The sequence below is a fragment of the Phyllobates terribilis genome, unplaced genomic scaffold (genome assembly GCF_046119375.1).
Source record: "Phyllobates terribilis strain yellow unplaced genomic scaffold, ASM4611937v1 Scaffold_3__8_contigs__length_932513732, whole genome shotgun sequence".
NCBI classification, from domain to species: domain Eukaryota; kingdom Metazoa; phylum Chordata; class Amphibia; order Anura; family Dendrobatidae; genus Phyllobates; species Phyllobates terribilis.
Window position 1 is genome coordinate 3,088,544 of NW_027362763.1, and position 14,013 is coordinate 3,102,556.

General features: G+C 41.8%; 3 non-coding genes across 3 annotated transcripts; all 3 read left to right on the top strand.

The window, feature by feature from the left end:
- The first annotated feature begins 836 nt into the window (after window positions 1-836).
- TRNAG-CCC (transfer RNA glycine (anticodon CCC)) lies at window positions 837-908 on the top strand. Its single transcript has one exon. It is a non-coding gene; the product is annotated as a tRNA-Gly (tRNA).
- A 1,349-nt stretch (window positions 909-2,257) lies between these two features.
- On the top strand, window positions 2,258-2,329 carry TRNAS-ACU (transfer RNA serine (anticodon ACU)). Its single transcript has one exon. It is a non-coding gene; the product is annotated as a tRNA-Ser (tRNA).
- Window positions 2,330-3,680: 1,351 nt separating this feature from the next.
- Window positions 3,681-3,752, top strand: TRNAG-CCC (transfer RNA glycine (anticodon CCC)). The gene has a single exon. It is a non-coding gene; the product is annotated as a tRNA-Gly (tRNA).
- Window positions 3,753-14,013: the final 10,261 nt, after the last annotated feature.

The window sequence follows — 14,013 nt, forward strand, 5'->3', positions numbered from 1 at the left end:
TTGTTTTTCACATTTGGTGATGCTTTTAGTCTGTTTTAATTTTTCGTGTTAAGGCTCATGCTCTTCTTTCTTCTTAGAGTTTAGCAACCACGAAAATGAGAAAAAAATTGAAGAGAATATTTCTTAGATATTTTTCAACTGTCTCATCTAACTGATCTTCTGCTTTTCAGTTGTTGATTAAATACTTTGTAGGGTTAGTCCCCAATACAAAAGCAATGTCAGGGTTGGCATTGGTGTTATGCTGGTGGGTGTAGTTGCTTTTAAAACAATAGGCCATAGTTTAATTCTTGAAGAACTCATTGTTTTTTTCCATTTGGTGGTGTTTGGAATCTTTTTCACTTTCTGTGCTAAGGCTTATGCTTTTATTTCTTTCTTGGTAACACTTTAGCTACCTTAGTGGGCAGAAAGCAAAGCTAATTGAGAGAATTTGTAGGCAGGGGTGGAAAAGCTACATAACTGATTCCAAAAACTCCTCTGTCTTTAGAGTTAGTGTTAAAAATGCCAAAAATGGCAGAGGTCTTTAGGGGGAATTTGGTGCTGCTGTTGACTCTTTGTAATCTGTTTGAGCTAAGGCTCATAGTGTACTTTCTTTCTTGGTAAGAGTTTAGTTACCTTATTGTCAAAAAAGTGAAACTAATTGAGAGAATTGTAAGAATTGGTGGAAAAGCGCCATAGCTGATTCACAAGAATTCATCTCTGAGTTTTGGACAAAGCTTTGCCTTGTTTTTAAACTTTTTAGTAATTGGCTCTTTCAAGACATATTCAGTCCTCCTTTTTCTAAGTAAAACTTTAGCAGATTTAACGGCCATAATCCCAAACCAGTCAAGTTTGTTCATGCATTGGTGGTATAGTGGTGAGCATAGCTGCTTCCCAAGCAGTTGACCGGGGTTCGATTCCCGGCCAATGCAATACTTATGTAGTTTTATTTCTGGCATATCATACATTTTACAAACTATTTTGTAATGTTAGTGCAGAAAATGTAAAAAAAAAAGCTGATCCTGTAAGCATTGGAGGTATAGTGGTGAGCATAGCTGCCTTCCAAGCAGTTGACCCGGGTTCGATTCCTGGCCAATGCAAAACATAGGTGTGTTTTTTTTTCAGGCAGGTCATAATTTTTACTAACAATTTTGCAGGGTTAGTGCAGAAAATGTGAAAAAAATGCTGGGTACCTTAAGCATTTTTGGTATAGTGGTGAGCAAACCTGCCTTCCAAGCAGTTGACCTGCGATTGATTCCTGGTCAATGCAATACTTATGTGGGTTTTTTTTTCCTGGCACGTCTTACTTTTTACTAATAATTTTGTATTGTTAGTGCAGAAAATGTAAGAAAAAAACATGGCTTCTGTAAGTGTTGGTGGTATAGTGGTGAGCATAGCTGCCTTCCAAGCTGTTGACCCGGGTTCGATTCCTGGCCAATGCATGAATTGTTTTTCACATTTGGTGATGCTTTTAGTCTGTTTTAATTTTTCGTGTTAAGGCTCATGCTCTTCTTTCTTCTTAGAGTTTAGCAACCACGAAAATGAGAAAAAAATTGAAGAGAATATTTCTTAGATTTTTTTCAACTGTCTCATCTAACTGATCTTCTGCTCTTCAGTTGTTGATTAAATACTTTGTAGGGTTAGTCTCCAATACGAAAGCAATGTCAGGGTTGGCATTGGTGTTATGCTGGTGGGTGTAGTTGCTTTTAAAACAATAGGCCATAGTTTAATTCTTGAAGAACTCATTGTTTTTTTCCATTTGGTGGTGTTTGGAATCTTTTTCACTTTCTGTGCTAAGGCTTATGCTTTTATTTCTTTCTTGGTAACACTTTAGCTACCTTAGTGGGCAGAAAGCAAAGCTAATTGAGAGAATTTGTAGGCAGAGGTGGAAAAGCTACATAACTGATTCCAAAAACTCCTCTGTCTTTAGAGTTAGTGTTAAAAATGCCAAAAATGGCAGAGGTCTTTAGGGGCAATTTGGTGCTGCTGTTGACTCTTTGTAATCTGTTTGAGCTAAGGCTCATAATGTACTTTCTTTCTTGGTAAGAGTTTAGTTACCTTATTGGCAAAAAAGTGAAAATAATTGAGAGAAATGTAAGAATTGGTGGAAAAGCTCCATAGCTGATTCACAAGAATTCATCTTTGAGTTATGGACAATGCTTTGCCTTGTTTTTAAACTTTTTATTAATTGGCTCTTTCAAGACATATTCAGTCCTCCTTTTTTAAGTAAAACTTTAGCAGATTTAACAGCCAAAATCCCAAACCAGTCAAGTGGGTTCATGCATTGGTGGTATAGTGGTGAGCATAGCTGCTTACTAACCAGTTGACCCGGGTTTGATTCCCGGCCAATGCTATACTTATGTAGTTTTATTTCTGGCATATCATACATTTTACAAACTATTTTGTAATGTTAGTGCAGAAAATGTAAAAAAAAATAGCTGACCCTGTAAGCATTGGTGGTATAGTGGTGAGCATAGCTGCCTTCCAAGCAGTTGACCCGGGTTCAATTCTCGGCCAATACAAAACATCGGTGTTTTTTTTTTTTCAGGCACGTCATACTTTTTACTAACAATTTTGTAGGGTTAGTGCAGAAAATGTGAAAAAAATGCTCGGTACCTTAAGCATTTTTGGTATAGTGGTGAGCAAACCTCCCTTCCAAGCAGTTGACCTGCGATTGATTCCTGGTCAATGCAATACTTATGAGGTTTTTTTTTTCCTGGCACGTCTTACTTTTTACTAATAATTTCGCATTGTTAGTGCAGAAAATGTAAGAAAAAAACATGGCTTCTGTAAGTGTTGGTGGTATAGTGGTGAGAATCGCTGCCTTCCAAGTAGTTGACCCGCGTTTGATTCCCGGCCAACGCATGAATTGTTTTTCACATTTGGTGATGCTTTTAGTCTGTTTTAATTTTTCGTGTTAAGTCTCAGGCTCTTCTTTCTTCTTTGAGTTTAGCAACCACGAAAATGAGAAAAAAATTGAAGAGAATATTTCTTAGATTTTTTTCAACTGTCTCATCTAACTGATCTTCTGTTCTTCAGTTGTTGATTAAACACTTTGTAGGGTTAGTCTCCAATATGAAAGCAATGTCAGGGTTGGCATTGGTGTTATGCTGGTGGGTGTAGTTGCTTTTAAAACAATAGGCCATAGTTTAATTCTTGAAGAACTCATTGTTTTTTTGCATTTGGTGGTGTTTGGACTCTTTTTCACTTTTTGTGCTAAGGCTTATGCTTTTATTTCTTCTTGGTAACACTTTAGCTACCTTAGTTGGCAAAAAGCGAAGCTAATTGATAGAATTTGTAGGCAGAGGTGGAAAAGCTACATAACTGATTCCAAAAACTCCTCTGTCTTTAGAGTTAGTGTTAAAAATGCCAAAAATGGCAGAGGTCTTTAGGGGTAATTTGGTGCTGGTGCTGACTCTTTGTAATCTTTTTGAGCTAAGGCTCATAGTGTACTTTCTTTCTTGGTAAGAGTTTAGTTACCTTATTGGCAAAAAAGTGAAAATAATTGAGAGAATTGTAAGAATTGGTGGAAAAGCTCCATAGCTGATTCACAAGAATTCATCTTTGAGTTTTGGACAATGCTTTGCCTTGTTTTTAAACTTTTTAGTAATTGGCTCTTTCAAGACATATTCAGTCCTCCTTTTTTTAAGTAAAACTTTAGCAGATTTAACAGCCATAATCCCAAACCAGTTAAGTTGGTTCATGCATTGGTGGTATAGTGGTGAGCATAGCTGCTTCCCAAGCTGTTGACCCGGGTTCGATTCCTGGCCAATGCAATACTTATGTAGTTTTATTTCTGGCATATCATACATTTTACAAACTATTTTGTAATGTTAGTGCAGAAAATGTAAAAAAAAAACTGACCCTGTAAGCATTGGTGGTATAGTGGTGAGCATATCTACCTTCCAAACAGTTGACCTGGGTTCAATTCCTGGCCAATGCAAAACATAGGTGTTTTTTTTTTTCAGGCACGTCATACTTTTTACTAACAATTTTTTAGGGTTAGTGGAGAAAATGTGAAAAAAATGGTGGGTACCTTAAGCATTTTTGGTATAGTGGTGAGCAAACCTGCCTTCCAAGCAGTTGACCTGCGATTGATTCCTGGTCAATGCAATACTTATGTGGGTTTTTTTTTCCTGGCACGTCTTACTTTTTACTAATAATTTTGTATTGTTAGTGCAGAAAATGTAAGAAAAAAACATGGCTTCTGTAAGTGTTGGTGGTATAGTGGTGAGCATAGCTGCCTTCCAAGCAGTTGACCTGGGTTCGATTGCTGGCCAACGCATGAATTATTTTTCACATTTGGTGATGCTTTTAGTCTGTTTTAATTTTTCGTGTTAAGGCTCATGCTCTTCTTTCTTCTTAGAGTTTAGCAACCACGAAAATGAGAAAAAAATTGAAGAGAATATTTCTTAGATTTTTTTCAACTGTCTCATCTAACTGATCTTCTGCTCTTCAGTTGTTGATTAAATACTTTGTAAGGTTAGTCTCCAATACGAAAGCAATGTCAGGGTTGGCATTGGTGTTATGCTGGTGGGTGTAGTTGCTTTTAAAACAATAGGCCATAGTTTAATTCTTGAAGAACTCATTGTTTTTTTGCATTTGGTGGTGTTTGGAATCTTTTTCACTTTCTGTGCTAAGGCTTATGCTTTTATTTCTTTCTTGGTAACACTTTAGCTACCTTAGTGGGCAGAAAGCAAAGCTAATTGAGAGAATTTGTAGGCAGAGGTGGAAAAGCTACATAACTGATTCCAAAAACTCCTCTGTCTTTAGAGTTAGTGTTAAAAATGCCAAAAATGGCAGAGGTCTTTAGGGGGAATTTGGTGCTGCTGTTGACTCTTTGTAATCTGTTTGAGCTAAGGCTCATAGTGTACTTTCTTTCTTGGTAAGAGTTTAGTTACCTTATTGGCAAAAAAGTGAAAATAATTGAGAGAAATGTAAGAATTGGTGGAAATGCTACATAGCTGATTCACAAGAATCCATCTTTGAGTTTTGGACAATGCTTTGCCTTGTTTTTAACTTTTCAGTAATTGGCTCTTTCAAGACATATTCAGTAGAGATGAGCGTTGTTCTACTCGAACTGTTCGCCAATCTCAAATTCGAGCTGTTTTGGGCGGTGTTCGAACCATTCGGCGAACACGAACAATTTGAGAAAAATTCGGCTGTTCGAGGTTATGTTCGATAACTGTTCGTGCACCAAAATCATAACTGGATTTTTTCTCAGTAATGATGAAAATTAATGTTAATGCGCAGTTTGAGTGTACAGCGGGGTGGGGGGAGGGGCAGGGGATGGATCTCTGCAGGAACAATGAAGATCTCCATTTTTTTTTCTCTTTCCCGCATTTGCAGTGGGGAGGTGCAATCTGTCAGCCTATCAGCAGCGCACACACGGAGCGAAGTGCTTTTTTTCACATAAGCAAGGGCATGTGTCATTGGCAGTGTATGTCACATGTCCTTGCCCTATAAGACCAAGCCATTTTCCCCGTCGCCACCATTTTCTCACTGCTGCAGCTGCGTGTTAGACGGCACCGCTCTTGCTGTGTGCGCTATACCTTGTTAATTTCAAGCCAATTTTCGCACAAATCTACAGATAGCTTGGGAGTAGGGAATAGTTGTGATTGCAGTCCTTGTAAGGACTAGGTTACAGCATTTCCTACGACTTTTATCAGGCAGGTCTGTGCTCTTAAATAGATAGATTGTGGGAGTAAAGACTAATTGTAATTGGAGTCCTTTTCAGGACTAGGTTACATCAGTTCCTATCAGTTTTTGCCAGGCAGGTCTGTGCCAGTGCTGTGCAAGTTTTTTTCACAGCATTTGGCTGAATCTAGCAAAGCTAATCCTTTTTGGCCTATTGCAGAGTGTGTTAGTCAGTGTAGTAGCCTATCTGTGTTGCAAGATATACCAACTGTGTATAGAATACCAATTTTTTTACTGCACCTAGTGAAGTAAAATCTTTTGGGCATAGCATCATTCTATTAGTCCATCTATACTGACCTCCATCAGGTTGCAAATTGAATATAATTTTTTTCTGCATCTAGCTCTGAAAAAATATTGGGCTTCTAGCAGTGTGTGGGATTGTTCTAATTATCCATCTATACAGACCTCCATCAGTTTGCAAACTGAATACATTTTTTTCTGCATCTACCTCTGAAAAAATATTGGGCTTCTAGCTGTGTGTGTGACTTGTTCTATTAATCCATCTATACAGACCTCCATCAGGTTGCAAACTGAATATATTTTTTTCTGCATCTACCTCTGAAAAAATATTGGGCTTCTAGCTGTGTGTGGGACTTGTTCTATTAATCCATCTATACAGACCTCCATCAGGTTGCAAACTGAATATATTTTTTTCTGCATCTACCTCTGAAAAAATATTGGGCTTCTAGCTGTGTGTGGGACTTGTTCTATTAATCCATCTATACAGACCTCCATCAGGTTGCAAACTGAATATATTTTTTTCTGCATCTACCTCTGAAAAAATATTGGGCTTCTAGCTGTGTGTGGGACTTGTTCTATTAATCCATCTATACAGACCTCCATCAGGTTGCAAACTGAATATATTTTTTTCTGCATCTACCTCTGAAAAAATATTGGGCTTCTAGCTGTGTGTGGGACTTGTTCTATTAATCCATCTATTCAGACCTCCATCAGGTTGCAAACTGAATATATTTTTTTCTGCATCTACCTCTGAAAAAATATTGGGCTTCTAGCTGTGTGTGGGACTTGTTGTATTAGTCCATCTATACTGACCTCCATCAGGTTGCAAACTGAATATATTTTTTTCTGCATCTACCTCTGAAAAAATATTGGGCTTCTAGCTGTGTGTGGGACTTGTTCTATTAATCCATCTATACAGACCTCCATCAGGTTGCAAACTGAATATATTTTTTTCTGCATCTACCTCTGAAAAAATATTGGGCTTCTAGCTGTGTGTGGGACTTGTTCTATTAATCCATCTATACAGACCTCCATCAGGTTGCAAACTGAATATATTTTTTTCTGCATCTACCTCTGAAAAAATATTGGGCTTCTAGCTGTGTGTGGGACTTGTTCTATTAATCCATCTATACAGACCTCCATCAGGTTGCAAACTGAATATATTTTTTTCTGCATCTACCTCTGAAAAAATATTGGGCTTCTAGCTGTGTGTGGGACTTGTTCTATTAATCCATCTATACAGACCTCCATCAGGTTGCAAACTGAATATATTTTTTTCTGCATCTACCTCTGAAAAAATATTGGGCTTCTAGCTGTGTGTGGGACTTGTTGTATTAGTCCATCTATACTGACCTCCATCAGGTTGCAAACTGAATATATTTTTTTCTGCATCTACCTCTGAAAAAATATTGGGCTTCTAGCTGTGTGTGGGACTTGTTCTATTAATCCATCTATACAGACCTCCATCAGGTTGCAAACTGAATATATTTTTTTCTGCATCTACCTCTGAAAAAATATTGGGCTTCTAGCTGTGTGTGGTTAATCCACCTATACAGACCTCCATCAGGTTGCAAACTGAATATATTTTTTTCTGCATCTTCCTCTGAAAAAATATTGGGCTTCTAGCTATGTGTGGGACTTGTTGTATTAGTCCATCTATACTGACCTCCATCAGGTTGCAAACTGAATATATTTTTTTCTGCATCTACCTCTGAAAAAATATTGGGCTTCTAGCTGTGTGTGGGACTTGTTATATTAATCCATCTATACAGACCTCCATCAGGTTGCAAACTGAATATATTTTTTTCTGCATCTACCTCTGAAAAAATATTGGGCTTCTAGCTGTGTGTGGGACTTGTTCTATTAATCCATCTATACAGACCTCCATCAGGTTGCAAACTGAATATATTTTTTTCTGCATCTACCTCTGAAAAAATATTGGGCTTCTAGCTGTGTGTGGGACTTGTTCTATTAATCCATCTATACAGACCTCCATCAGGTTGCAAACTGAATATATTTTTTTCTGCATCTACCTCTGAAAAAATATTGGGCTTCTAGCTGTGTGTGGGACTTTCTCTATTAGTCCATCTATACTGACCTCCATCAGGTTGCAAATTAAAAATATTTTTTTTCTGCATCTACCTCTGAAAAAATATTGGGCTTCTAGCTGTGTGTGGGACTTTCTCTATTAGTCCATCTATACTGACCTCCATCAGGTTGCAAATTAAAAATAATTTTTATCTGCATCTAGCTCTGAAAAAATATTTGGCCTTCTAGCAGTGTGTGGGACTTTCTCTATTAGTCCATCTATACTGACCTCCATCAGGTTGCAAATTGAATATAATTTTTTTCTGCATCTAACCCAGCCAATAGTTTTGGCCTAATACCACAGTTTGGCCACTCAGCTCTGCTCGGTTCCCATCCATTGTTTTTTTGTGCAAACAACTCCAGAGTTGTTAATTAGTTAACCACCAAAATGAGTGGAAAAAGGCCTGCTGCTGGTGGAAAGGGTAATAGGCGTGTTGGGAAGGGGAAAAAAGGTTGTGTCCGTGGGGTAGGTGTTAAAGCAACAGTAACATCTGCAGAAGAAAGACCATCTTCCAGCCAAACTAAAATGTCTACTTCTTTTAGCGGACAATGTGATAAGATCCCTTTCTTACGGCCACGCCAATTGCTACAAATTCCAGATGAGGCACAAAAACAGCAGGTGCTTCAACGGATATCAAGTGCTCCTTTAAGTGGGCTCTCCTCCACATCAACTTCAACATCACAAATACTCCAGTCCTCAAAGGTGTCACCCCAATCGCACGTGCTTCCTCACAGCTCCCAAATCTCCAGCTGCCCGTCTGAGTATGAGGTAGAACAGATGGTTGAGTATTCAGAGCTGTTTACTCATACTATAGCCTGGGAATCAGAGGTCGACTCCAGCGCTTCTGTGAATCCAGACGAGGAAATGATCTGCACTGATGCCCAGAATCTTTATGAGTCGGATACAGGACCAGACGCAGAAGGTTCTGACCATAATGTAGACCCTCATTCCCAAACTGTAACTCCTGTTGGTGGAGACAATGAGGAAGACGATGATAAGACTCAAATACCTGATTGGAGCGACAACTTTAGTTTTTTGTCAGGGCAGGAACAGGTTGGCTCTGAGGACGACGGGTGTGATAACGCACAGGGTGATGATGATGAGGTTGGAGATCCCACTTACTGTCAACCCACAGTCAGCCAAGAGATGAGGTCAGCAGAGGAGGTGGAGGAAGATGCTAGTGACGACGAGGTCAGGTTGCGCCTTCCTGGACAGAGACGTAGTACTGGAAGCACGTCAACAACTGCATCCTCAAACACAACTCTGCCTCTCACCACAAGTCGTGGTGGCTCTTCAGGTCGCATGGGTGCTAAGCCTTGCATAGCCTGGGCATTTTTTCAGATCGATAAAGATGACCCAACTCGTGTTATCTGTAACATTTGTCAGCAAAAGCTAAGTAGAGGCCAAAAAATACATAGTTTGAGTACTTCATGCATGAACCGGCACATGGACATGAAGCATAAGTTGCAGTGGGAAGCTCAGTGTGCTACAATGCGGCCTAGCCGGCCGGGCCAACCACCGTCTGCCATATCTTGTGCATCCGCGGCCTCTTCATCCTCTGTGACTGGGGGGACAGCAGTCACACCTGTTTTGGGGCGCACACCTGCCACCTCTTTACCCGCAACAGCCAGCGTGATTGGCAGGTCATCATTTTCTTTGGAGGTGGTAACACCAGCTGGTGTTGAGTGCTGTCCGACATCGATAGCACCACCTTTGGATCAAGGCAAACTAACATATCCGCCTGCATCTTCCTCACAGACCGGCAGTTTGCCGGGGACACCCTTATCAACCCCGTCTAAGCACAATAGCCAGCCCTCGGTCCCTCAGATGTGGACAAGTAAAAGACCATTTCCTCCTAGCCATGAGAAAGCTAAGAGGTTGAATTTCACCATCTGCAAGCTCTTGGCTACAGAAATGCTGCCTTTCCGCCTGGTGGACACAGAGGATTTTCGAGACCTTATGTCCGTCGCAGTGCCCCAGTACCAGATGCCCAGTCGGCACTACTTCTCAAAGAAAGGTGTGCCTGCGCTCCACCAGCATGTCGCACACAACATCACCGCTTCTTTGAGAAACTCTGTGTGTGACAGGGTGCATTTCACCACAGACACTTGGACGAATAGGCATGGACAGGGGCGTTACATGTCGCTGACTGGGCACTGGGTAACTATGGTGACAGCAGGACAAGGGGCTGCTGTCCAAGTCTTGCCGTCCCCACGAGTTGTGCGTCAATCCTCTTTATGTCAAAGTTCCTCCACTGCTTCTGCCTCCTCAACCTCCTCTCGGTCTTCCACCTGCACCCAAAATCTGTCTGGTCATGCCACAAGCTTTCTAACTGCGCAGAAGGGATCCTGCACACCTCCTTACTATGCTGGCAGTAGGGCTCAACGTCATCGGGCGGTTTTTACATTGAAATGTCTGGGAAATGTGAGTCACGCAGCTGAGGAGTTGTGGTCAGCTCTGGAGAACCAATTTCATGAATGGTTGTCTCCACTGGACCTGAAACCAGGGAAGGCCGTGTGCGACAATGCTGCAAACCTGGGTGCGGCCCTTCGCCGGGGCAATGTCACACACGTGCCTTGTATGGCTCACGTGTTGAACCTGGTTGTCCAGCAATTTTTAGCCCACTATCCCAGACTAGATGGCCTTCTGCAGAGGGCACGGTCGCTGTGTGCTCACTTTCGCCGTTCGCAGCCCACAGCTCAGCGACTTACATCTCTACAGAAGTCGTTGGGCCTGCCACTTCACCGGCAAAAATGCGATGTGCCTACCCGGTGGAATTCAACTCTGCACATGTTGTAGCGACTGTGGCAGCACCGACAAGCCCTGGTGCAATACGTTCTGACGTATAGCCTGGGCCAACGAGATCCAGAGGTGGGGCAAATCACGCTGGAGGAGTGGTCTCAGATCAGGGACCTATGCACCCTTCTGCACAGTTTTGAAATGGCGACGAAGATGTTTAGTGCTGACGATGCCATTATCAGCATGACTATTCCGGTGATTTACATGCTGGAGCACATGTTAAACAGAATTTGGAGTCAGGTGGTGGCACAAGAGGAGGTGGAGGAAGTAGAGGAGGAGGAGTTGTATGCGGAAGGGCTAACATCTGCAAGGTCCAGACGGTCGGCAGCACCAAGGCGGCAGGCATGTGAGGGTGGGGGAGATGGTTTTACCAGGGCGCATGGTAGCAGCCAAACTAGTGAGGAAGGTGCAGGAGCCCAGGAAGAAGTGGAGGACGAACTGATGGAAGACTCATCAGATGAGGGAGACCTTGATCACATTTTTGTTGTGCGAGGTTGGGGGGAGAGGACAGAGGAAGGAAGCATGATTGTTACCTCGCCACCAACACAACAGGGACTTGGTGCTCCTGGATGCGCAACACACATGAGTGCCTTCTTGCTGCACTACCTGCAACATGACCCTCGAATTGTGAGAATTAGAAATAATCCTGACTACTGGGTTGCCACACTGTTAGATCCCCGGTACAAAAGTAAATTTGCAGAAATTATTCCTGCCATAGAAAGGGATGCACGCATGCAGGAGTATCAGCAGAGACTGTTGCAGAATCTTACATGTGCTTTTCCACAAAATACCAGTGGTGCACGTAGTGAATCTCACAGTTCCAACTTGCCAACCGTGGGACCGTCAAGTGTTCAGCACTCAAACCGTAACAGAACCACAGTATCTGCTGGTAACATCAATTTTGCGGAATCATTTCACCACTTTTTTAGCCTATCCTTTGCAAGGCCACAGGAGACAAGAAGTCTGACACATAGTCAACGCCTAGAGACGATGGTACAGGAGTATCTCCAAGTAAACATTGAAGCCACGACTGTGTCACTGGACCCTTGCTCTTTTTGGGCTTCCAATCTGGATAAATGGCCGGAGCTAGCCACTTACGCCTTGGAGATCTTGTCATGCCCCGCAGCCAGCGTTCTGTCTGAACGTGTGTTCAGCGCTGCTGGTGGTGTGCTGACAGATAAGCGCACGCGGCTCTCCACTGATAATGTAGACAGACTCACATTCATAAAGATGAACAAATCATGGATCCGAAACGACTTTTCTACCCCTGTGTCATCCTGGGGAGAGTAAAAGCTTGATGATTGGTTAAAATCACCCTACCAACCGTTTTAAGCTTTCAAATTACTAATCATGTTTATCTGTATCTTGGCTGGAAAATAATTTGGGCTTTGTAGCAGTGTGCAGCACTGATCCTATTAGGCCATCTATACTAAAGCTTCACCAGATTTAAAATTAATAATAATTTTTAGCTGCATCTAGCCCGGAAAATAATTTTGGGGCTCCGAGATGCGCAAGACACATAAGTGCCTTCTTGCTGCACTACCTGCAGCATGACCCTCATATTGTCAGAATTCGAAGTAATCATGATTACTGGGTTGCCACACTCTTAGATCCCCCAAACTTTTCGATCAACCTTTTCATTTTAATAAAGACCAAAAAAATGGTCATTTTTGAAATTATAAGCATTAGCAGGTTGTTAGAAACTGAAATCAAACAGTTTTCAACTCAAAACTTTATTCTAGGTGATGTTACATTTTCACATAGGACCCCTTGTTCGAAAGGAGCTTCTGAACTCTCTCGTCCATTGAATTTGTCAGGTTTTGGATGGTTTCTGCTTCAATTGTTTTGCATGAGGACAGAATACCCTCCCAGAGCTGTTGCTTAGATGTGAACTGCCTCCCGCCATCATAGACACTCCTTTTAATGATGCTACAAAGGTTCTGAATGGGGTAGAGGTCAGGGGAGCATGGGGGTCACACCATAAGTTTGTCCCCTTTTATGCCCATATCAGCCAGAGATGCAGATGTTTTATGTGCAGCATGAGATGGTGCATTATCATGCAGAAAAATGATCTTGCTGTGAAATACACGGTTCTTCTTCTTGAACCATGGCAGGAAGTGCTGTTTGAGAAAATCCACATACATTATGGAGTTCATCTTTAGCGCCTTCAGGGATCCTAAAGGGGCCGACAATCTCTCTCCCCATGATTCCAGCCCAAAACATTACTCCACCTCCTCCTTGTTGGCGCTGTAGCCGTGTTTGCGTGGGGTGTCCATCAACCAGCCATCCTCCACTCCATCCATCTGGACCATCGAGCGCTGCACGGCACTCATCCGTGAACAAAACAGTTTTGAAATCAGTCTTCATGTAATGTTTGGCCCACTGGAGCCGTTTCTGCTTGTGTGAAGTGGATAGAGGAGGTCGACAGGATGGCGTATGCACAGCTGCAAACCTCTGAAGGACCCTGCATCTTGTTGTTCGGGGGACGTTGGAGGCACAAGCAGCTTCAAAAACTTGTCTGCTGCTATGACAAGGCTTTTTTGCCGCTGCTCTTTCAACCTGACGTAATTGCCTGTAGGAAAGAGTCCTCAATTTGCCCTTATCAGCACGCACACGTGTGTACTGTGAATCAGCTACATACTTCTTGATTGCCAAGACACTTCATCCTGATCATCGCACAATGTTGATTGTAGTCATGCCTTGACCTAAACACTCCACAATTTGTTGCTTCTCAGCAGCCGACACATCCTTTTTCTTTCCCATTTTGGCAGAAAATGTAGGCTGCTTAATAATGTGAGAGAGCCTTCTTAAGTAGTCTTGCCTTTCAATGGACACACCTGCCAAACTAATTAGCACAGGTGTCTGCAATTGCTTACAGTGATATAAAGAGCCCTGACACACATCACCATCAATGAGTTTAACTGACAAACAAACAAATTCTTCCCTTATCACTCCTAAACACTTTTTGCATAATAATTTGGAACACAGTGTACATGTGCTTTTCCACAAAACACCAGTGGTTCACGTAGTGAATCTTACAGTTCTAACTTGCCAACCGTGGTCTGTATGGAGTTGTTCAATTAAAGGCCCAAAATTAAGATAACATAGATGGGAGAGGTCTCTATGAATAGGAATTCCTAAGTATTTGATACCCTGTGAGGGCCAGGCAAAGGGAAAGTTGGACTGGATGGAATCCTATATGGATTTGGGGA